General features: G+C 38.3%; 1 protein-coding gene across 8 annotated transcripts in view; it reads right to left on the bottom strand.

Annotated features, from left to right (window-relative positions):
• The window catches only part of RASSF8 (Ras association domain family member 8), a 93,482-nt gene that overhangs the window by 58,407 nt on the left and 11,574 nt on the right, over window positions 1-23,501 (bottom strand). The gene's annotated exons all lie outside the window — the stretch shown is intronic.

The following is a 23,501-nucleotide window of genomic DNA, read 5'->3' as shown; positions in this document are numbered from 1 at the left end:
ATAGTCAATTCTGGAGAGCCTGTCCTATTTTAAAAAAATCCTGAAAGACTGCTGTCATCTTTGCAAGCAAAGGCCATTACTTTCTGCTTGCACAGGTTGTTTACATAGCATCATTTTGTATGAGCACTGAGGTATATTAGTTTGCAGAATCCACATCAGGAACAGGAAAATTAAGGTACCAGAATTAAACAGTCACTGCAGATTATTTGTAAATTCAAATTGGTTCAGTTTAGCATTAACCCAAACCAACAAGAAAAAAATCCAGTTTCAAGTCAGTTTTGTCTTTAACATTAGCAGGAACATTAGACATCGCTCTGCATTTCCAACTAACCCTTTTGATACAAGAAAGTTCTCATCCAAAACAGTGATTTCCCAGAGGGTTTAAAGGTTAACTTCAATTACCCTTCCTTGGCAAAGAGTTATAAGCCACTCCTAAAACCCCCAGATTCCAGCCTTCTTAGAATTGCCCAGGACAAAGCGAAGCACTTAAGTAAAGACAGTGCGCAGTAGCGGCAAAAACTGGCGGGAGAGAGAAAAAAATGTGCACCTTTTCTAAAGGCCTGCAGTGCTTGCTTTTGTGATTGCCATCTTGCATGCAGTGCACTACAGCCTTCACATTTGATTCCACAAACACATCTTTTCCCTATTTCAAATGCACATAGTTCCACTCACACTTTAAAGCAAAAGTCACCTCTGCAGCATTCTCCCTACCCATTCCACTTCTTGCTGTCCCACATGGCATCCCTCAATTTATAGTGACCTGGGTCAGGAATCAAATCCAGATTTATAAGAGCCAAAAGCTCACAAACTAACAGTCCAGCAAGACACACGAGCCAATGAAACTACAGTGCAGGCTATTTCGTATGGCTCACCACTGCTAAGACGACAAAAAGAGCCAGTGAATTCCTCCCTGTGCATGCCAATGTTCATCTACAAGGAAAGGACTACACCAAGACAAAAAATTTCCAGTCATGAATGACACCAGAAAGCGCACCTCTTGGCTGTGTCTTTGGCAGACAAGGCAAAGTTAAAGTGCTCAAGGGCAAAAGAGACTTTTTATGTTATCATCAATACGTCGAGGGCTTTATTTCAGAAGAAGTTTTCAGAAAACCTCACTAGTTTAGGGGTTTTTTGTGCTGATGCACATGAAAAAGCAGAAGACAACACGTCATTTTGTTGTATACGTTGGAACACACTAAAAGTAACTCAATTCAGTGTAAGAATAATACAGCAAGTTTGTTAAGTAGCAGTCTCTTTCAGGTAACTTGTGTCTGCAAACAGTCAGCTTCTATAAAATGAACTTCAAATGTCTCTAACTGAAAGCACACACTGGATAATAATAGGTAAAATACTGAAGTATACAACTGTTAGGCATTTCATGGTTGTAACACAGTCACTGATGGCACCTGCAGAGAGCAAAGTCGGGCCTGAAAGCTTGCAGATTTCTAGCTTCCTCCACAAGCATTTGTCCTTGTTGAAGATGAGTGCCCTCCCGCCAGACCTTCAACCAACACCTGCATGTCCTGTGCCGTCATGTCCCCACTCCGAGTATGTGAGGAAGTGTTATGAGTGGGACTATAATACACCATTTCTTAATTGTTACTCATCAAAGGAATAAACGTTTTATAACAGCTATTGCTATTATATAATCATAGATATCTTTTTGTTTGGAGCTTTAATGCCTTATTTCAATTTGTAGTCAATAGAATCCAAACTACCTTTTTCTTTCCTTGCAATTAGCAATGAGTCAATGGAAGACAAACAGAAAGCTGATTTTTGCTGGTTTTACTGCACTCCTTCAAAAGAAGTTTAATCAACCCTCTGGAAGCAATCCTCCCAGTGCAATGAATTTCAAGTATGCTTGGACCTTGCAGAGGTGCAAGTGTGAGACAAATGTGAGAGATGGGGAAAAATTTATTTCTCTATCACAAGCCATTACCTCCATCTCAAACAGCAGTAAGTAAAGCCATAGCATTTGTCTCAGTAAAGACATTAACTCAGGAGAAACCTTGTAGAAAGCAAATCAAGACTCCCACAACAGTTTCAGAAGTCATGATGATCTGTAGTTAGACACTTACTGATAGTTAATTACCACCTGGTAGAACCAGGGCCAACTAAGCACCAGCTACCAAGAAATGCCGAAGAGGCAATTTATGCCATTAAAGTCTTTGAAATTTATTTATTTCATAGTATAAAGGTAAATAGCAAGTTTTTGCTTTATCTACTACCAAGCTTAATTTGTGTCATTGGCAACATAAGTCAACATTTAAAGGCCACTAGTAACCAAGAAGAAAGCAACACTTTAAAGTCCAAGATTACATTAGGTTTACAATTAATGAAAACACATCTGGGATTTAGTTCCTAGTCTGCAACAACAGAATGACTATGTTGTTGCACGACACCAACCAAAAAACCACAAGGCTAATTTTCAAGATCCTAACTCAAAAAGTACAGAAGAATCAGATGTGTTCAGTAACTGACTAGAGAAAATGACAGGCTGCTCATCTCAGGGGAAAAAAAAAAGACAAATCTCAAGATATTCTGCCTACAGTAGAGGGGGAAGAACCCAACCCTGAAGATACTTCCATGAAGCTAAACAAACTCTAAATATATGTAGATGGCATTAATTTAAGCAGAAGTTAAGACGGATCACAAGTTGCTACATTTTTATAACATCACTATGAAAAAATAAAAATGAACCTGGCAGATTATTAGCTCACTGGTTCTGCTCTCCTGTAAGAGGTTCTACAGTGCAGCTTATGGTAGGGGCTGGTGCTGTCACTTTTAAATCAATCTCTTCCACATCTCAAACCATTGTGGTTGTTACATGCAAATAATTAATTGTGGCTATAATGAAAACACTAAAACCAAGTCCTCTTACACAAACATGACCCCTACCATTCAGTACTTTAATTCTCTGAAAAAGATTTAAAAAAAAAAAATCAGTGGATATACACTTTTGGGTAAATGCAAGGTATGGGATGGGAGACAGGGAGAAGCTATTTTTATAGATGACTGCTCAAGATTACTAGGTCAAAGAAAAAAGAAAGTAACCACAAAAAGGTATGTTACAATAAAGAAGATAATGGGTTGGTTAAAAAGTACGTTGTAAGGCAAAGTGAAAATAAACGTAATAAAGCTTAGGCTAACTAGACTCTCCAAACATTGGAACAGTGGAAATAGAGACAACCTTCATATCCCCAAAGCCTTTTCTTCATGAGAACTTCAAGTCAGGAAATCCTTTCTTTTTTACATTTTTCTAACTGACTAATGAAGTCCTCATATTAACTCCAGAGTCAGGCCAAGGCAGAAGTCACCACTTATATTCAAAGACCTTTCCTTACAGTTGAACAACCATTTACTTATTTTTTCCTTTTTTTTTGGTAGGGAACCATCAGATTCTTTACTTAAAATTAAGTGCTCAACATAGGCCAGAGGAAATGGAAAGCTTTTCTTCAAAGTTCAAAAGAAGGATTCAGATCCTGCTGCCATTAGCAGAAAAAACAAAAAAATAATCAAGATAAAGAGAAAAGCAGCAATAAAGCCTATCACGTCTGCTACGCTGTTTTCAGACTTCTTTGGCAATGTCTCTCTTGATTTAGAGCACTGGCCAGCAAACCCCCCAAATTCCCTTTGAAAAGGTCCCATGCACTGTAACAACACGTAGGAGGTACACACGCGCTACAGCTGTTAATCAAACTTCTGCAGTTCAAAGCCAAAAAGCTACAAATACTCACAAGACAAGCATGCTGTAAAGATGCACCGCAATGTTAATGTGCCAACGTGTAAATACCAGCGCACAGAAAAGTTTTACTCCTTCACTGCAACTACACGCTTCATGGAACGCATGAGGCTTCAATAGGTGTTGGCCACTTCCCAGAAGTGTGAAGACCCTTAGAGGGGGGTGAAAGAAGCAGTTCCAAACACCCACCCCCGAATCTGCATTGGGATCTGAAGATCCTCACAGGCATCTTCTCAGTCAAGGGAGACCTGAAGCTAAGTGGCCAAAAAATACACTATCCAGGTCTGCTAATATATGAAAAAGTCTGTTTGTTTTGATGAGTCACTGCTTTGCCCACTTATGTGTTTTTATCAAAGCTCTTTTTTCAACTACATCTAGACACGGTTTAATAAATTCTTCTTCCCAAACCTTGTTATTTGTTTGCAAAATTGCAAACATTTTTTATAAGGTATTACAAATCTAATTCCTCCTCAGCCAGCATACAGCTGAGAGGAACAGATCAGAAGAAAAACGAAATTAGTATCCCAAGATTTGGAGATGTTTTTAGTTAACACTGATTCAGATCCCATGCAAATTACACTAATTCTGATGAGCCCTCGCTTGCAATTTCCAGGACTTCAATGAAAACCAAGAAACAACTAATTAAGGCCTGAGGACAGCTTCTTCCTTGAGGGCAAATGGAATCCACCTACATACAAAACTTTCAAAATAGTCAATGGCAAAGTGTGCGTATTTTCAAAACCAACATTCACAAACAACGAAACAGTTTTTGAAGTGGCAAATATCAGAGACAAAAGAGGCTGAATAGGATGTTTTGACCTTCTTTGAAAATGACAAAGACTATAGGAAGAGTTAAAAGGCTTTTAGAGCATAAGAGATGCACAGCTTGTTTCTAGAAACAGAAAAGTATAATCCAAACCCATTTAAAAATACTATCTTGCTACTACATCCCAACAGTAGCACAATGAGTACACCGGACAGTTGTGACACAGAAACAACTACACTATGAGTAGAAGAGCTCTGTAGTGACCAAACTCTTCATCACAAAGCTGCAGTACAGTGCTACCTTTCTGCAAATTATTTGAGGAAAATGTGTATTTTTTCCCCTCTATGCTTCATATGACTTCATGAAAGGATCTTAAGATACCAAGTGGAAACAAATGAAATTCCTTGAATTAAAACGTACCCCCAGGCCTGAGCTACCCATGATAGGATTGCTCTCCCATGACTGTTAGCTCAAATATTGCATTATAAGCAAGACTTACACCAGCATTTGATACTGCAAAACTTTGGAAATAGACCACTAGTAAATATACAACTTCCTTCCCATGCCCTCCCACCAGAGCAAAACACATACAGCTAAAGTTATAAGCAGCTCAAGTATTTAATGCCTGGGCTTACCTTTACTGAAAAGTCTTTAGAGGATTTCAAATTGGAGAAGAGAGACAAGATCCTTGCTTGCGTGCTGCCTTACAAACTAATCAGCCTATTCCTTCACTAAATAAACCTCCCTGCAAATGGACTTAACCCAGTAGATTCCAACAATGAAGAGAAAATGAAGATAAAACATTTCCCAACTGATAGATTTATCTGCTTTACTACTTTAAGTAGAGTCAGTATCTTCCTTCAGTACACTTCAAGCATTTTTGGCTAATAGCAGCAGCATTAATGGTCTGATTCATTGTTCCCCTGTTCAACTCCCATCTGTTACTCAAAACACTCATTCCTATCTTGCTGCACTTTCTTTTTCTCTTCTCTTTTAGAAAGGAGTCTTTGATACTGCGTGTGCATGGTCACTATGCCATACAAGAGCCTGGTCTTGCTCCAACTGAAGGCAGTGAGAACTTGACAGGAGAAGAATTTAACTAAGGTCACAAATATAATTCCTACTAAAGGTAATATGCAATTGAACATAGCACTGGCATTTCAGCCAGCACTGGGCTGAAGCCAGAGTGTTTCAACTATCCCTGGCCTAAAGGTTTCAAAACAAAAAGTTAAGGGAGGAGCTCTACCTTAAACACTTACCACTTACTTTTTCCGACAACAACACAAGAAAAGCTAGCTGTAGGTCAGATATATTCATATTCAGCTAACCTAGTATCTCATCTCACGCCGTGGCCAGAGTAAGGCTCCCAACTACATGTAGACACTGCAGCAAGAGTTTAACAGCTTAACCACAACCAGTTTAACAGTGGAACCGTAGTATGAATTATATGAACACTGGACAAGATTCTTCGGACTTCTTTCATTAAGAAGGCAGATTAGAAAGTGTTACAGGCTCACATTCAAAGACTTAACCTAAAGACATTTGAAGTTTCCAAATGACTTTAACTTGCTATGCATCGAGACAAACACCAAGCTTAAGAAGGTAGAGCATTAATGAGCTAGCAGTTGCCAGATTTGGCCCTCTGTAAGTATGAAGTAAAATATACTAGCTTAAAGTCAAGCAAAGAAGTTTATACTAAAGCATTTTAACTTGAATAAGAATGGGTTAAGAACCTGCACAAAGTTACCGCGGCTCAGCAGATGTGTATTAGCTTGTTAAACTACTGTAACTCAGTGTGTCACAGTCCTTAGTCTCTCAAGTCTCTTTTGAAATGCTACAGAGATAATGTAATAACATAGGTACTTCACCCCTGTATTCCAAGAAGATAACTTCTCTGGTTGAAGGACACTTCACCACCTCTATCCCCTCTTCTTACAATACCATTCTTTTTCTTCCCCCATCAGTATGCCTTTACCCATAATTCAGATTCACTTCTTCCAAGGTTAAAGCAGTTTATAATGCTGCAAGAGCAACAAAGAACAGTTAGCAGTATTGACGACATTTCCAAAGAAATCTGTAGTTGTCTTACGTCACTGGTGTACCACAAGCTTAGAGAAGGTGCTTTTGTTCCACCTCCACACTGTTCTCTTCATCATTTACACAGATCACTCGATCACAATGTTTTGCTGTACTTTTAAATACTCCCTGATTTCTAGCTTATGATCTTCTGTAGCTGTGAGCTGAGCAAAAAAGATTCATATGCAAAGGTTTTTGTATTTACTCAAGGCACATACTGAACGTGAATTTGTCCAGTTCCTACGCTAGTTCCCACAGTGACCTAAGACAATTCCACCTCCAAGGAGACCAGCACAAAACAGTAATTACCCCACTGATAGCACCCATTTCCAAATCAAGCAAGGAGTCATAATGCCCAAAGAGCCTCAATAATGCCCTTAAGCAGGCAATATTTCACATACTAGGTCCTTACGGAAATGCCATATAGGCACTTAAACTTCCATTGGGAAGAAAGACTACAGATATCCCCAGAGGGTCTGCATTTGTTTTTCTTCTATTGTGTGCTTTCCCATTGCCCCATCAAGTAAAAATCTATACTGCTTCCTCTTTAAATAAATGCTTTGTGGAAAAATCACAGCTACAACTCAGTTATTAATACTAAGGATTAAGTATTATGTTAAGAATGCACCAACTCATTTGACTTACAATTAGCATGGTTATGGCTTAAAACTATCAAAAGCTTTAAAGTACATTTACACAGTTTCTAAGATTAACCAAATATTAAGTGAAAATACCACTTTATAGCTAGAAAATGGGCCACTTTTCAAAACATTAATGACATCTTAATTGTCTGAGTTAAAACTGGCATTCAAACATCTTTACTAGCTATTGCTGTTTATAATCACTGGAAGATGTCAGAGTCCAGACTATCTCTTCAGTTGGAAAGGAGAAATAAATTTATAGCAATGAAAGTTTTATTCAGCTCCACAACAGAGAAACGCATCAACCTATAGCTCTTTTTATAATATAATACACCAGTTGCACACAATATTAAATTCAGCTGCAGTGATTAAGCATTCTCTTTGCAGACAGAAGCACAAAAAATTATTGATTTTTCACCTGATTGACTACAGCTAAATAATTCTATATTGTAGAATGAAAGTTGGTTTTTTGCCATAGCACCAACTGCCTGTGTTGAGACTTCTCTGTATTTCCAATACCATAGTTTAACTGAAGCTGCTGCTAATTAGATAATTTTTAGAGTAAAGTTCTACAAACCAACTACAAGAGCAGCAACACCATTTAATAATCCTGACTTGCCGAGTGGATGGATGCTCTGTGCTGAAGAAAGCATGGATAAAACTGTTGGGCAGAAGCACTTTTAACCTGCAACCAAAGTGACTGTTTGACATGAAAGACACATTTTGCTCCCAAAATCTAACAGTTTAGGTCAGTACTAGTTTCCTGTGCCAAATTTCTTTCAGGAACACTGTAGCTAATTGTTCTTTGTGTTAGTCCAGATCCGTGAGGCAGGCATGACTGCAAGAAAAAGAAGAGATGTAAAGGCCAGTTTTCAAATAATTCTGTATATATGATATGATTATCAGAGGAAAGCTAATAATTCTACAAAAAAGGATTAGAAAAATGTAGTCAGCAAAGCATTCAATGAGATTTTAAAAACTTTCAAAGGAGGCATTCAGAAATGAAATTAGGGGAAAAAATAACAACAAAGCAACGAAAGACCACTGGCTTTCAAACCTGTGCTACAGAGAAATCAAACGTGACTGCATTCACTGCTTAGCACAGCCTCTTATCAGCATTTCCAGGAGCAAGTCTTCCCTTACCACAAGTAACAGACTGTTAGAATTGATAGAAAAATCTAACAGCCAACCCACAGCTTTTACAACACTGCACAAAAAATCCCCACCAAACTTAAAAAGATTTTACGTAGCATATGGAGAGAATGCAACTTCAGAAATTAAGATATCTCATCACCCTAATGTGCTGGTGGTATTTGCAGAAGGCAGAAACTAGCTTTTCTTCAAGCATTCATCACGCAGATGCGAGAGCCCAGTGGCATCAGGCACCACCAGTGACAGCGTGGAAGTGATGCACTCCCAGCTAGAGCAGAGGAGTTCAGCTAGACAGCAAAGCATTATACAACCTACAACAACTTTTCAAACCTGATGGAAAGAAGAGACACTTTTGAAATCTAGGTCTTCAGCAAAACACATCAGGAGTCCCACCCTCCCCACGCATTGGATGCAATGCTCGTACTCACTGTGCCTTCTCCACTAGGAGGCAAAAGGGGTTGTCTGCAGCCACCCAGCCAATAGCAGAGTGAAACATTACTTATTAGTTTCAACAGAAAAACTTTCAGAAGAGGAATGAAAGTTTAAGTCAGTCCAGATCTTTAGAAGAGATAGCTAAATTTTTTAAGGTTCTGTCCAACAGTGATGAGGATTAGGAGCAATAAGAGGGATCTATATGTGATATGTAGCAGAGGAAAAAAACATCAAACGCCACCAACATTAATATGCCCACACACCCTTATTATTCACTTTGATTTCTCAGATACATTTTAGAGAGGACATTCCTGGGTTTTTAACATTTGAAAAATATAAGACTTATTTCTCTACTCTTTATTCCAGTCATTTTTGTCCTTCTTGCCGTTGAGATTAATTTGATGTAGGAAAGCACATACTTTGCATAGGACATAATACCCCGTATTAGAGCAATTATTAGATTTCATTAAAAGTCACCAAGCATCATCATGCAATTATTTGTTACACAAAATATTTTTAAGATGGAAGTCAGATAGGACAAGAACATTGGTTCAGTCACCTCCAAAAGAACGCTTTATAATAAAAAAAGAGATTATACAGGTAAGGCATTTCCCTAAGTTATCATATTCACCAAAAAAAAAAAACCCACCACACCAAAAACATACAACCCAAAAACCATTTTCTTAATGTTTGATTCTTGGAAACGAAATTTTTAAAAAAATTTTTTAAAAAATCTATTTTTAGAGTGAAGCCTCCCAAGCTACCACGGCTGCAGTGTTAATAAATAATTGTTAATATGTTGTTACGTAATTGTTAATAAATAAGTTTTTTAAATGCACTAAAATCAGAATCAGCATTTTCTTGGCAGTTTGCCATTAACAGACCAACAATTACTTCATTTTTGCAGTAGCACTGCCAGCATAGCAAGCTGGTAGCAATCCAACTGAAAAGTTATTCTCTTTCAAGCTTGTTTCCTACCCAACATGAATTGAAATTGGTTTACATTACTTGACTAACGCAATAAAAGCAAGACTGCTGTCACTTGACTATAAGAGTACATCATCCATTGGATATTATTGCATCGCTGAAATATAATTCATATTTATATGTACGCACAAAAATTCCACAATATTTAATATTGTAGCATCTTCTGTCCTAGAAAAGCCCTTGATCATAGCAGCAGGTTTGCCATAGATGAAGTCTGAGGCATAGATGGTAGCCTCACAGGGAAACGTGAAGGGCAAGACACACCTACCACCATCATTTCCCCTTGCAAATGTTTGCTTTCATTGCATCATTTAGAATTGAAAGTTCATTCACCAAAATAAAGCAATGTATCCAGAAAAGAAGTCTCTCTTGTGCATGTTTTATCCAAAAGAAACACAGAAATTAGACTGAATGCAGAGTTCAGAAAGTTCCTCATATATGTAGACCACCACCTATTCTCATTTAAAATTGCAGCAGTAATAAATACCTACAAAAAGCCTGGCCTAAAAACAACCTGAGAACCTTGCAATGTTCTGGAGAAGGTCACAGAAATCAGAAGATAGAGGAAAGTGCTGCTATGCTCTTACTGGAGAGGTCAACACAGACCAAGCTGGAGAAGGTAACTGAAGTGTTTGTCACCAAATACGCCTCAGCCCTCCTAAGTGTCTGGACACAGATCTCCACGGCTACTGAAACTGCAAACCAGTTCATTCTTAACTTGGAGAGTTGCCTTTCACATATAGCAACGTGAGTCTTCAAGGCCGTACAAATGAGGTGTCTCTGACAAGCACGCATATCCCTCCCCATAGCTACTCCATTCTGGAATACCTTCTGGGAAATGTTTAAGTCAGTTGCAGGCAAAAGAAAATAAAGAACAAATCATTAAGCCTAAGCCATGTACAAAACGCTGGGCAGCATGTAGAAGTACAGTATGTCATTCTTCTAAACAAAATGCTGGCCATCTGAAAAACATGAGAAGTGTGCCTATCGGTGCACTGTAGCCAAACGACTCACTGAATTAACCACAACTTGGGATCTGTTCATCATCATTCACCCTATTTTAGTTGTTGTTGCTGTAGGAAGGGGGAAGATGAAATATTTTATTTCCATTTGCAGCAGAAAGAAGTAATCCCCGTGCAATCCAGTTCAGTGCTTACATTAGATATGCATTAAATCAGTCATCTCTTCAAAGTACAGAATCAACATTGCTGGTCCTTGGTCTGCTGCATCATGTGAAAGCAAATATGAAGCACCCCATAAGGCAACTTGCAATGCAGTTACAGAAGGGAAAACCCCAGATCTGTATGCACTATGAAGGGGAAGAACAGACTAAGTGACTTGACATCAATATTAAGCTCTAAGAATGTTTCACATTAAAAGCATAACAGGACACAATACCTCAAAATAGCTATTAAGACACCAAAAGGAAATATAATTTGGGACACAGAGGTTGATTCTATTAGCCAACCACATTAAATACATATTGCCCAGAATAAACCTGGAACTACACACATAGAAGTGTACATTGTCAAAGGGGTGCAGGGGAAATCCATCAGTTTAAGAAGTATGCTCATAAACCAGCAACAGTTACTATTCTAAGGACTTCAGAATTGGCTTCCTATGTATATTAATTGAAAAGCCAACCAAAAGTTATTTTCATAGCATGGTTTATGGTCTACATAAGTCTTAGAAACAAAAGATTTAGAGCTAAGTCACCAAGACAAAAGCAGTTTTTTAAACCAAGGTGAATAAATTGGTGTTATTGTCTTCAGCGAAAGGAGCTTTTCATCTCTTCAAGATGAGGGTTAGAAGTCACCATGTTCTTCTGGAAGCAAATATAGCTGCAGGTCTGCCACTACTAACATTTGCATGTGTTCAAGAGAAACGCAAGAGGCATGAAAGAACTTTTTAATTTTGTCTGCTTTCACTGGTAGCATAGTACAAGAAGTCCTCATACAAAGTAAAATCAGTTACAGTCAAGTACAAGTCCCTCTCTACTTTAAGGATAGAATGGCCAAATGTTTACGACCCAGAGCAACTCGGGTGCTTTCCTTTGCATTCAGCTGTGTTACAATAGAAGACTATGAGATGCTGCTAGTTTTTTCTGTGCTTGTGATTCTTAAACTATGATTCTGAGGAAAGCATGTATATTCCTAGTACTAATGAGGTTATTTAATGCCATTAAAAGCCATTTGACCAGGACTGAGTATGTGCTAGATAATGGATCAGATCACTCTTCACAGTAATTCAGTTACAACGTAACTCCTTGAGCCTTCTAAAAATAAGTAGTATAATATAAGTAGTATGACTATTTGTAAGCAAATTACATCCAAGAATGACGTGAATGAGAATCTTAGCTCTTAGATTCAGGGTGGAGGAGACAGCTACTTACAGGTATCAACAACTGACTGATAGGACCAGAACCCAGATTAACTTGTTTATTATGTTTATATATGATTATGTTTATGTCTATTATCTAGACATATTACATGGAGGTGGAAAAAAGTTCAGCATTTCTGTATTTCTGAAGTTGTTTACCTGCATCTTAAGATTTCTACATACACTGAACAAAGCACAAATAACAAAATCCCTGGTAAACACTGCCTGTTATGCTCAAACTGCATGACCATTGTACAACATGGACAGAAAACCATTTTCAGTGAGAACAACGTAAGATTATTCCCACTCGTGAGATGAAGGAAACCTCACAAGATTTTGAATCAGTTAGTTATGATACACTTGCAGCACACAAGGCTTTTATGCAATAATACTAGTCTTTTCCGCTGTTACTGATTTTTTTTTAATTTTTTTCTTCCAATCTGTAACCCATATAAGTGGAGAAAAGTCAAGTAATCATGGGAGAACTGAACACCAGGGATGAAACAAGCAGCTGAATAACCTCTTCACTCAGATAAGCAGCAGCTGAGTAATTGCCCCACTAGGCACACAGATATCCTGGCTTGGCCCTTTAAATAACACCTGCTACACACACACAAAGAGAAGTTGTGCTTAAGTTTACTTGAGGTTTTTGTATTTATTCATTTAAATTCATGTGTAAGATAAGAAACACCAGCAGGAGGAAAGGATTTCTGTATGTTAAAGCACCTCTGCAAGTAACATTTTAAAGAAGATTAGAAGCTCCATTGGATTACTTACTGTTTCTGCATTTAGCTGCAGGTAGTTTGGGAGTATTTTCCCCAAGTAAACATTTACCTTGTACCTTCTTAAAACTTGTCTTTAGCTTTTAGACTTACTAACTGCTGGAACAGAGAAGAAAAGTCATTGCCAAATAATCATTATGGCAACACCTTTCAAACATAAGGCAAACTTCTTAATACAAACAAACAAGATTTCTTGGCTATACCTAGTCTTTACAGGTAGCAACAGAATTACTCAGTTATGGTTATTTCTGGCTCTTTCTCCCCAGCCCCGTACCTATGTTCCAAGAAAAATGCATGTTTTTTTGCTACCAGCTCCTGGTTTTATATTGGCAAATCCCAATCGAATTCCAGCCATCACAGCAGGGGAAGTGTCCTCCATATTTTAGAATGAACCTGGAACCTCCTACCTCGAGAGATGACAGACAAGGCCATCAGAGCAGCAATGTTGCAGGTTCCCAAGACAGCCTCCCCTTAAACAAGCCTGCTATATTGCACCTAAACAAGCAAGCACACTGAAATCTGGAATTAAAAAGGGAATCCAGGTAGGAAGACAGATCTCCAGATTTCAGCTCACGCCAGAAGAATATGTCCAAGTCAAATGATTCTCCCTTTTCACTTCTGATACTACTTAGTTTACTGACCTCATGATCATTAATGGAAAAAAATACACTCATGAACAAACTGATACTTTTGTCAGATAAAGGAAACCCTGAAATGCACAAAATTAGATCTAAGTTCTTAATTGCAAACAATTTTTTCTTAAATGTTTGGGAGACATCTCTGCTAAGTTAAGATCTCAGGCACTGCTTCAGAACCACCTTACTCATTTGTTGCAATCAAAATGGCACCTTGCTGTAGCTTATTTACAAAGCTGAAAGTTTTAACTTTTTTATTTTAAAAGTAGGACTATTTACCTACCAAAACAGTTTATCTTCTTTCAAAGTGCCGTATTACTGCACAAAAACTGAGAGGAGCTCTTTCTGCAACCTTTTTTCTGTTCGTACACACCCAGGACAGCCTGCATGCCAGTTGTGCTCAAAGAATACATCCCCTATGTGGAAGAAGGTCACCTGCCCTGGCTGACAACTGAACATTTTAAGCCTCAAATACCTACCTACAGAGAAGAGGACTTGAAGTTTAGTGCAGCCGTTGAAAGCCAAACTGGCATCAGTGTTTCTGGTGAAGCTGTTCTACATGCAGAATCAGGACCCAAACATACAGAGTGAATAGCCCACACAGGCACTACTATTTTACACCAAAGAGAGTAAGCCAACACGTTTCTGGCTACAAATCTCTAACATAATGCTGTTTCCCCATACACTCAATATACTTTTACTGTGTCATGTTCTTGTACATTAAAGTGAATTGTACAAGTTACAGAAATACAGAAGTGCCAATCCATAAAGAGTACTTGCTTTCAAATAGTAATTGCAGTGATTATAATGCTCCCTGAAGCAGCTCTAAGTGGAACACTGATAAAGTATGTCTAAATTATTAGGAAAAAAAGTTTCACTTAACCAGCTAAAGCTTTAAGAACAGAGAAGTTACCTTCTCACAACAGAGAACACTTACTGATCAACCCAAGGATTGCAAGTTTCTCCTATCAACTGTTGTCTTGAACACAACATAGTGGTACATTCTTTACATTCTCCATGATCTCAACAACCCCATTCCACTTAGAAGCAGGGAGAGCCATCAATTCCTTCAGGGCTTCTTCCAGAAAGTTACGCCTTCACCTACTTCCCCCCTGGGTTTGGCATAGCCATTCTGCCATTATAAACTCCACACAGACCAGCCTGGGAGCTCCGTCTTGCTGGCAAGAGCATAACCAGAACTTAGAAAACGTTCATAATGAGGTAGTGCAGTTGAGCCCCAGGGTCCCTTACAGTGCAGATTCATGATGTCTTTAGGTGTAAGTTGTTGCTGCAGCTGATGCATGCACAGCATTCCACAGCTGCTACAAGGCAAGGGAGGACACCTGCATTACCGCACAGTCAGCTAATAAAACAATTGGGTTTGCTTCATAATCTGTAAAACTACACCATAATGATGAAACTACCCCCATCAGGAAAGAAACTATGATCTTGTACATTATGCATGTGACAATTCAGCAATTGGATATCCTGGCACGAGCTCTGAACGTTTAGATATCTGATCTGTAAGCAGTTAAAGTTAAGCATCTCTCAGAAATTAAATGCATTAAATAATTCTAAATATAATTTCTCAGTGTCCACAAGTTGTGTGATGCTAATATACCAACACAACTCTCGATTCGGAAAGGTTTAGTGTCAGGGAACAATTTAGTCTCCCCAAAGCCAGCCAGCAGCTGAAGTTGACAAGCGAGAGTGCTAAACTTCCAGTTTCCATGGAAATGGAATTTGGATCAGTACAACCAGAGATTTCAGAATTTAAAACCAAACACTCTCCATCTTACACTCTCCACTCCAACATTCGTCTTCCTGGGTAACAAGGGTTCAGGAGAGACACAGATGCCATATACACTAGTGATCTAGTAACTCATCCTGCCTTGTGGCTCCTCATTTTCATTTAGAGGTAGCCATCCCCTTATAAACCATGCACCATAGTGGTCAATTTAGTGGCAGCCAGCCAGACACATTTTATAAACATGACAGTATCCCAAAACTGTGCATTTGGGAGGACAGACTGGTTACTAGTTATGTGATGGTAATACCTATGAAATAACCACTTTACAGCCCAACACTGAAGCACACTAAGCCAGGAAAGTCATACCATACAACACAACCAAAAGGAACAATCAGTGGCAGGAAAAAGAAAAAACGACCCCATCAACTCATTTTTAGTGTTGATATGACCCACCAGAACAGCACAGCAACAGAACTGTGAGATTTTTAAACTGTAAAAATCCATTGTCTGTAGGCAAGAACCAAAAAGGTGTATTTTATCATCACTAATGCAGCAGCTGCTGCCTAGTGCTGCAAGGGAGAATTCCAACTTGTTGATTACAACTGCAGGATGCTCACTGGCAGCTAAAGCAATTTGCCAATGGTATTTACGGCTCCTGTTCCTTGCGTTTGGCAAGAGCAGAGGAAGAGTAATTTTCTGGAAGTATTTACATTGATTTTGCAACTGATGACAACACTCCATCTGCTCTGAGACACTTTGGTGCCTCTGCCAATTTCTTCCCTAATGTATTGCTTTCCCCAAGCTTCGCCAAGGTTTCTCTAGTTCCTGAACTTTGTTCTTTCACCAGGTTTGAAGGGGCCATTTCAAGTTGTGAGCAAGAACTTGAGGTATGAACATTTAAGTCTATGCCCTAATCACAGATCAGCAGACGAATAGATGGTATTTCAAATGACTCCCCCCTCTCAAGACCATCACCTCCAGAAGCCTGAGGATATGGCTGATAGCTTCAACAGAGCTGTTGAAGTCCCTGAAATAAAAGGGTCTTGAGGCCAACTAGAAGCAGCAGAATTTAAAAAGAACCAAAACCAACTCATTCTTCTAAGAAAAGCCCAAAAGCCCCATGGAAATCATGATTTCACCTAGCATTTAAAAATGCAGCCAAGTCAAGCAACGTCCTCTCTACAGCAAATAGTGGGCTACCCCACAAGAATTTGAGATTTGAGATTCTTACCCAGCAAGCACAACTCTACCCACAAAACTTGTGGTGTAAATCAAACAGATGGAAGGATTCAGTTTCCACCTGTTTGCCTGACACCTTTCATACACAGAGTTAAACATTAAAAGAACCAGCAAAAGCAAATAAATATTTGAAAGCCTGAAATTTTTTTACTTTAAGGCATTTATCAAGGCAGAAGCATACACAAATAACTTCACTGCTTTCTCCAACTTTTATACAATGATCAAGCTACCTCCATGTCATGCATTATGATTCAAGATAAAGTATTCCTAAAAAAAGTAACAGCTCATCTTACAGCATCATGTAAGTGAAAAATAACCCCCCAAAAGTCACATACAGAACTCTCTTTAAGATCAAATACTCAATCCACCATAGAAAAATGGATTGCAAGGTCAGAGATTCCTGAAAAGTGACTATAACTTCCAGCAGCTCAGAGAAGAATCGTAAGTATTTAAACCCCCAAGGGCGGAGATAAACAGCATCAGTCTGCTCATCTGTCTCATTTGAAAGTAGGAAAGTAGGTTAGTGTGAAATGGTGTCCCTAAGAAATAATCCCAACAGGATGAATGCAGAAAATAAATGCTTTAATCCCTTTTGTATCAGTACACATTTTCAGTACACAGATTCAGTACACACAATGAATCAGTACACAGATTCATTTACTATTAGGCTCAGTCCAGAGATAACTCGGATCTGTGGTGTGCAGGTTGGATTAGATGATCTAAAGGTTTCTTCTGGCACAACACCTGTCTCAAATTATCTATCCTGTTTGTTGACAACAAGAGAAAGAATTTGCCTGTAAACACAATAATCCTTTCTTCTAACAATCTGCATTTTCCTTCTCATTTCACTGACTACCTAAATAGAAAAAAAGTAAATCATGGCAAGTTAAAAAGCAGGCGTCAGCCTTATTCCACTGCTGCAATTTGTCTCTTACTTTTAAAACCCAGGACCACCGTGATAAGCCCAGAAAAAACAATGGCTTTGAAATAAGCCTTTTTCTCCTCCAGGAGCCCTACAATATGTAAGCAACATACTGCTTCAAGTTATAGGTTCTTATAGGTTCTGAAAGAAATTAAAAGCTGAAAAAATTTTGAAAGGACTAGCCTCTTTACATTTAGGCATTAGACTGAGGTTTGCCTTTGTATCAAATAAAAGACCAATTCAGCAGCTACATCAAATACAGCAGCTTGTTTTGGCAACCTCATTTTTAGGAGATCAGATTTAGCTACCCAGCTTTAAGACTCTTGGTTTTGAATTAACCATCTGTTCTGTAACACTTAGACAGACAGACCTAGTAAAGTAGGATGTCAATCTCAGGGGTCTTGGGGCTAGAACACACATATATACATGCCCACAACAGGCAAACGGAGCCCATCAAAATAATAGTCAACCTTCCCAACAAGGAAGTTATATTGTTGATTTTTGGTATCTAGTCCGTGGTTTTGTTTTATCCAATTTGCAAGAGAAACTCTGGCCAACATAGTACATATTTTAATCAATTAACACAAAAAGGGAACAACTTTAAAAGGCTTTAAAACAAAAAGACTTTTATTTACAACAGCTGTAGGTCAGAGATCTTAATCCAGGCCCTTTTAAGAAGATTGCCAAAAATAAAGCATGCTGTTCCACTGTAAATTGTCACTGTAAAGGAAGTGCAAAATTATTACGTGAAAAGATGCAGTTAGAAAGCGCTCCATAGGCAGTGATAGGTATTTTTAAAGTACAGTTGCTGTGAAAGCATGGAAGCTTCTTTTTCCCCTTTCAAAGAGATATACACAAACACACAAATGCCCTGTTATTTAAAGTCACATCAAAAGACAACAGGATTTATAGGTCTTGCTTTACTAGTGAACTTTTAACAAACACTTTAATCAATTGATCTGTTTAAGAGAAACACACCATCAAGAAGCCATGTTTCAGCAGACTACCAACACCAGTGGCTAAAAGATGGCCAAAGTATGCTACAGAAACATTTGACAAGCTCAGAGTTCCCCGATCTTTAAACACCCTTTGCCATCTAAAAGCTGTTTCCAATAATACCCATGCATTTCCATGCACATTGCCTCCAATACCATGAATACTATGGTTTGCAACTGATACTACTACAGTAAGGCTCTCCAAGATCTAGTACGTCATACTTCCACAACATAGTCAGTAATAAGGGCTTACTGGTCCCAGGCAGACACTTAACTGACCTCCAAGACCTTCTTATGAAAGCCGGTACAACTGCTTTTACAACAGCTCTGGCAACGAGCCTGCATATTATTATAAGGCTAGTAGCACTGAAGTACTACAATGTTTATTTCAACTCTAAACGAAAGTATTGCAACTACACATCCCTACAGACACAGGGCCTACTACAATTTCCATCTGTCTTCTACAAGCAAATCCCAAAATCAAATCCAGCACTACACCAGTATAGAGCAATTTACATGTTCTCTCACTCCTGCACACAATAACCTGTGTTCACTGCACACTGGCTTTCCACAGCACCAATGATTGTATTTGCAAAAGTACTTAGCAGTGGCTCAGTTCTACCACAGCCCACCTCAACTGGCATCAGGCCACTGACTTTGGAATCAGCGTTGTGTGCATATTCAAGAGTCCCATGCTCAAATTTCAACAGTTAGTCACTTTTCACTTCATAATACATTGCTTTTCAGTGAATAAACTAAGGAGCTAAACTATGAGCTTCCAACACAAGCTAGCAAGCAGTTAAATCAAGTCTTACATTTTTACCAAAATCAGGAAGCAAGAGATACCAAAAAGTCCTCAAGAAACCATTCTGAGATACCACAGTGACTCCAAATCACTATCTAATCTTGATTTAGAAAACAGAAGTTATCATCAGGATTGATAACTATTGATGCATATGACTAAACAATCAGCAGAGTATGCCAGAATATACCATTATCCTGAGATTTCCCTTTAAACCTCCCCCGACTCATACCGTAGGTTCTATTAAATTAACTTTTAATTTTCTGATTTTTAAATTAAGAAACTCAAGATTTTGAAATTCAGGTGCCTATACATAAGTAACTAAACACATACTGCGATGCTCAGATATTTGCCAAACTTTTTAAGAACTGATGCTATAGTTGCCGAGTATTTTTGCACAAGTGACCATTTAGCAAGTTTCCTTTGTGTTCTTACTCCTGTAAAGTTTAATCTATCTCTATCCCATCTACTATTGCCTTCTTGCAAGATTACTTCATCTTTAAGTACAATAGTGAAGAATTAACTTCTCCCCCTTTCTCTTGATAGCATGTTCTAGCACTGTTTTACCAGAAAAAAAAAAAGTATCAGGTAATTGAAAGGAAGAAAATAAGGTTTCCATGAAAAGGTACACCAAGCAACCTACTCAACATACTTTTTATCAACTGTATAAAATCTGTACATCAGTACTTGAACCAAAGTGGAACCCTTTCCCTCAACAAATAAAGTGACAGTAGAATGGTTTGATCGAGGATTAAATTTAAAGAAAAAATTCTGATCATGTAGCACCCAGTGAAGCACAGGGTGTTAATCAATTATTCCTCCTCAACTTCATTAAAAATCTGTTCTTCTGCTCCCACTTCAAAGCTTGTAGCTGAAGCTTGATTTATCATGTTGGGCCCAGAGTGGGATGTTTCTGGAAGTCTCAGAGTCATCATCAGTGAATTACAGGCTTATCTGTGACAAAGGCTGCAGAAGTCTAAATAGACGAAGGAACACCCACTCTACTATTCCTTTCACAAAGAAAGTGGTGTGTGAACAAGCAGACCTGAAATCCTGGATCCTGGCATGTTTTTTCCATATGCACCTTACTCAACTACGCACGCACACCAATTAAGAGAGAGATCTCATTGCTCCTTTCCTATAGAAAAGTCTGTATTTTTAACTCCTCATTATAGGTCTCATCAGGTGAATGTATAAATCAAATTTTGTTAGAACTTCTTTCTTCTTAGTCAATACATTTTGCATTATCATCTCTAATGTTCATTATCTTTATAGCCTTTTTTCCATTAAATAATTCATAAGGAATTTAAATATATTTACATCTCTGACAAGTTTCCCTAAAGCACAGTTTGTTTGTCTGCTGCATTCCAGTACAGAATCATTAGATTCCATACAAGACTCAGCTTCTGGAAAGCCGAGAACTTACCCTAGAATTTAGAGAAAGGCCAACATCAACTTGCCCTACTCCACCTCTTTAAACAAAGATTCTGCAGTGGCCAGAAAGAGAGATGCAGAGAAAGTCCTAGATGTTCTGTATTTATTCCAGTAGAAGTGCTATAAAAGTAAGCAAAAAATGTTATTAAAAAAATCACTTAAGAGCAAGGATTTATCTACATCTCTGGTTTAATTGCTGGAAGTATCAGCAAGGCTATCCCATTACAGCTGATGGTGGTCATGTGGTACAAACACCTCTTAAAAACAAAAAGAAAATAAACAAATTGACAGAATCCTTCAGGCTGGAAGGACCCACAAGAGTCCAGCCTCCTGCTCAAAGCAAGGCCAACACTCAGTTCAGACCAGGTTGCTTTCACCAGCTGGGTCTTGAAAAACTGACTCAAAGGATGAAGATGCTTCTCTAGAAAACAAAAGCCTCCAATTCTTTACATATGGTCATCGATAATGACACAGTTCAGAGATCACTCACTTAGACTAGCCCTAAGGCAGTGACAAATCTTGATCTTTTTCTTCGTTAAATACCTTTTACAGTTAATGAAGTTCAGAGCCATTGAATTACTCCAGTTTTCCAAAAGCTTTTCTTAAAGTGCAAAAAGTATCCCTTGTTATTAATGCTGAATACATTTTTAATCAAGTCATGTTCACTTACAAGTGAGTCATGAGTAAATCTATACCGGCAGAGTTGAAGTTGAGTCTCAGAAGACAACTAGTGTTGACTCATTAAAAAAAGCAACTGGGTTTCTCACAGCCTGGGACCGGTGTCTTTCAGTGGAATAAGTCAACTTGAATTTCATATGAATGACATGTAAATAAGCTTGCACATTCATTTTCCATGTGAATTGTCACAATGCCATCGCTTTCCCTCAAGATACAATACAAATCAGTTACCACAAACCCAAATAAGCAAACACACAAAAGCAAACTTAGGTAAGTTGTGTCACAATTTGTTTGGGGATGATGGTTCTTTAGACTTACACCAAATCACTGTTTACCTCATTCTCTACCACCTACATTTCTGATGCTTCAAATAAACTTCAGCACTTATTGACTGAGTGTAAAAGCATCTCACATGAAGACCAACACATTTATTCTTACATACAGTATTTTTTTTAACAGCATAAGCTGACAAAGTAACACACATTTTTACAGGCCTACCATAAATCCATACTTTAAGCTTTTTTCTTTTCAAACAAAACCCCCACATCTGTTAAATGCACAGAAAGCAGCTAGTGTCATATACAAATCCCAGGAGGTATAAGAAAGATAAAAACAGGCGACTTGAGATGTTTGGGAGTTTCAATACTCATTGACCAAAACCCAGCAAGAATTCATTTAAAAAAATAAAAAAGACAAAGAAACACAGCCAGCAGGGTATCTATCTTTGAGTGTTAGCCCATAATCACAAACTGCATCTCCTCTTCCCAGCCTGCTCTTGAGACCAAACCAGAAGAGGCAATAATGTAAGAGGCAGGCAACTTGGTACCACATGGTTCTCCAACAGCAGCACAGAAGGTCAGAAGACAGGCTGCTTTCCTGAGGGCTTCCTACAGCACAGGAGACTGCAGAGAGATCCTTGTGCTGCCATCAACAAGTATGAAGGACAAACCCTGGGTAAGGGAATCCAGTTTAGCCAGAGAAGAATGTTCCACCCACTTCCTAAGGATGATTCTTCCTCAAAGTCTCCCAGGCAACTCATGAAAGATTCACCATACAACTTTACAGTCCTAAAAGAAAGTTCATTTTGGATAAAGGTATTATACTCCATATCAGCAGTCATTAATATAAGTCTTAAATAAAAGTCAATGTTACTAAAATGCTAGAAATTTTGAAATAACTGAGAATTGAATGAACAAAACTGAAATTCACATAAGAAGCAATTCTAGACACAAGTCACCAATTCAGACATATTCAAGCTCCGCCTCAGGTTCACGCATAGTCAAATTGGTCTGAGCAAATAAATACTAGCAGTGCAAACAATATTGTTCCAGACAAAGTTCATAGACATGCTTGGCCTTCACTGTAGTGAAATTAAGTCACATGAACAAAACACAGAAAGAATATCTCAATACATCCACAGGGTTCAGGGTGAATAATGCCTTTGAGATGAACAGAAACCATTTGCATGTCAAGAGTGCTAAAGAGTACAAGGTAACCAGTCAGACACCCTGATGATGGGCTCACCATAGCAAAACAGAACCTAAAGTTCTTCCTGTAGAAGTGTTAGTAAAGAATTTCTCAAAGGATACTCTCATCAATTTGCTACTGTATGTACTTTAAAAACCCAATCAAACAGTAAAAGCTTGTAGATTAGTATTGTTGGTTCTTTACTTTGTGATCTCTTTGAAAATCCATATTAATTCTCAACATCAGAAATAAATCCATTGCAGGAAATCACATGATCAAGACATTTTTTGAAAAAGGGCTATAGAAATGCACAGAAGTCAAAATACTCACTAAACTTGCCTTGGTTTTAATATCTCACTTCAACATCAAGTTTAGCAGAAAGGACCCACGTTGGGCCGTACAGCTATTTCCAGTTTTCTAATGGCACTACAACAAGTGCAGGACTGACTTTATTAAAACTGGTTGCAGAAGTCAGTAAGACATAGAACACACCACAGAGCAAGATGACAACACTGGACATACAGCAAGATTATTCGGAAGTTCCATCAGGCATAAGAACACATGAAGCCTCATTAAAAAAGCTCTGTATGCTCTAACAGCTTTAGAGTACTGGTCATTACTG

This window comes from Ciconia boyciana, chromosome 1 (genome assembly GCF_034638445.1).
Source record: "Ciconia boyciana chromosome 1, ASM3463844v1, whole genome shotgun sequence".
In the NCBI taxonomy this organism is placed as follows: Eukaryota; Metazoa; Chordata; class Aves; order Ciconiiformes; family Ciconiidae; genus Ciconia; species Ciconia boyciana.
The sequence above is the reverse complement of the archived record's forward strand: the minus strand, read 5'-3'. Positions and strand labels throughout refer to the sequence as shown.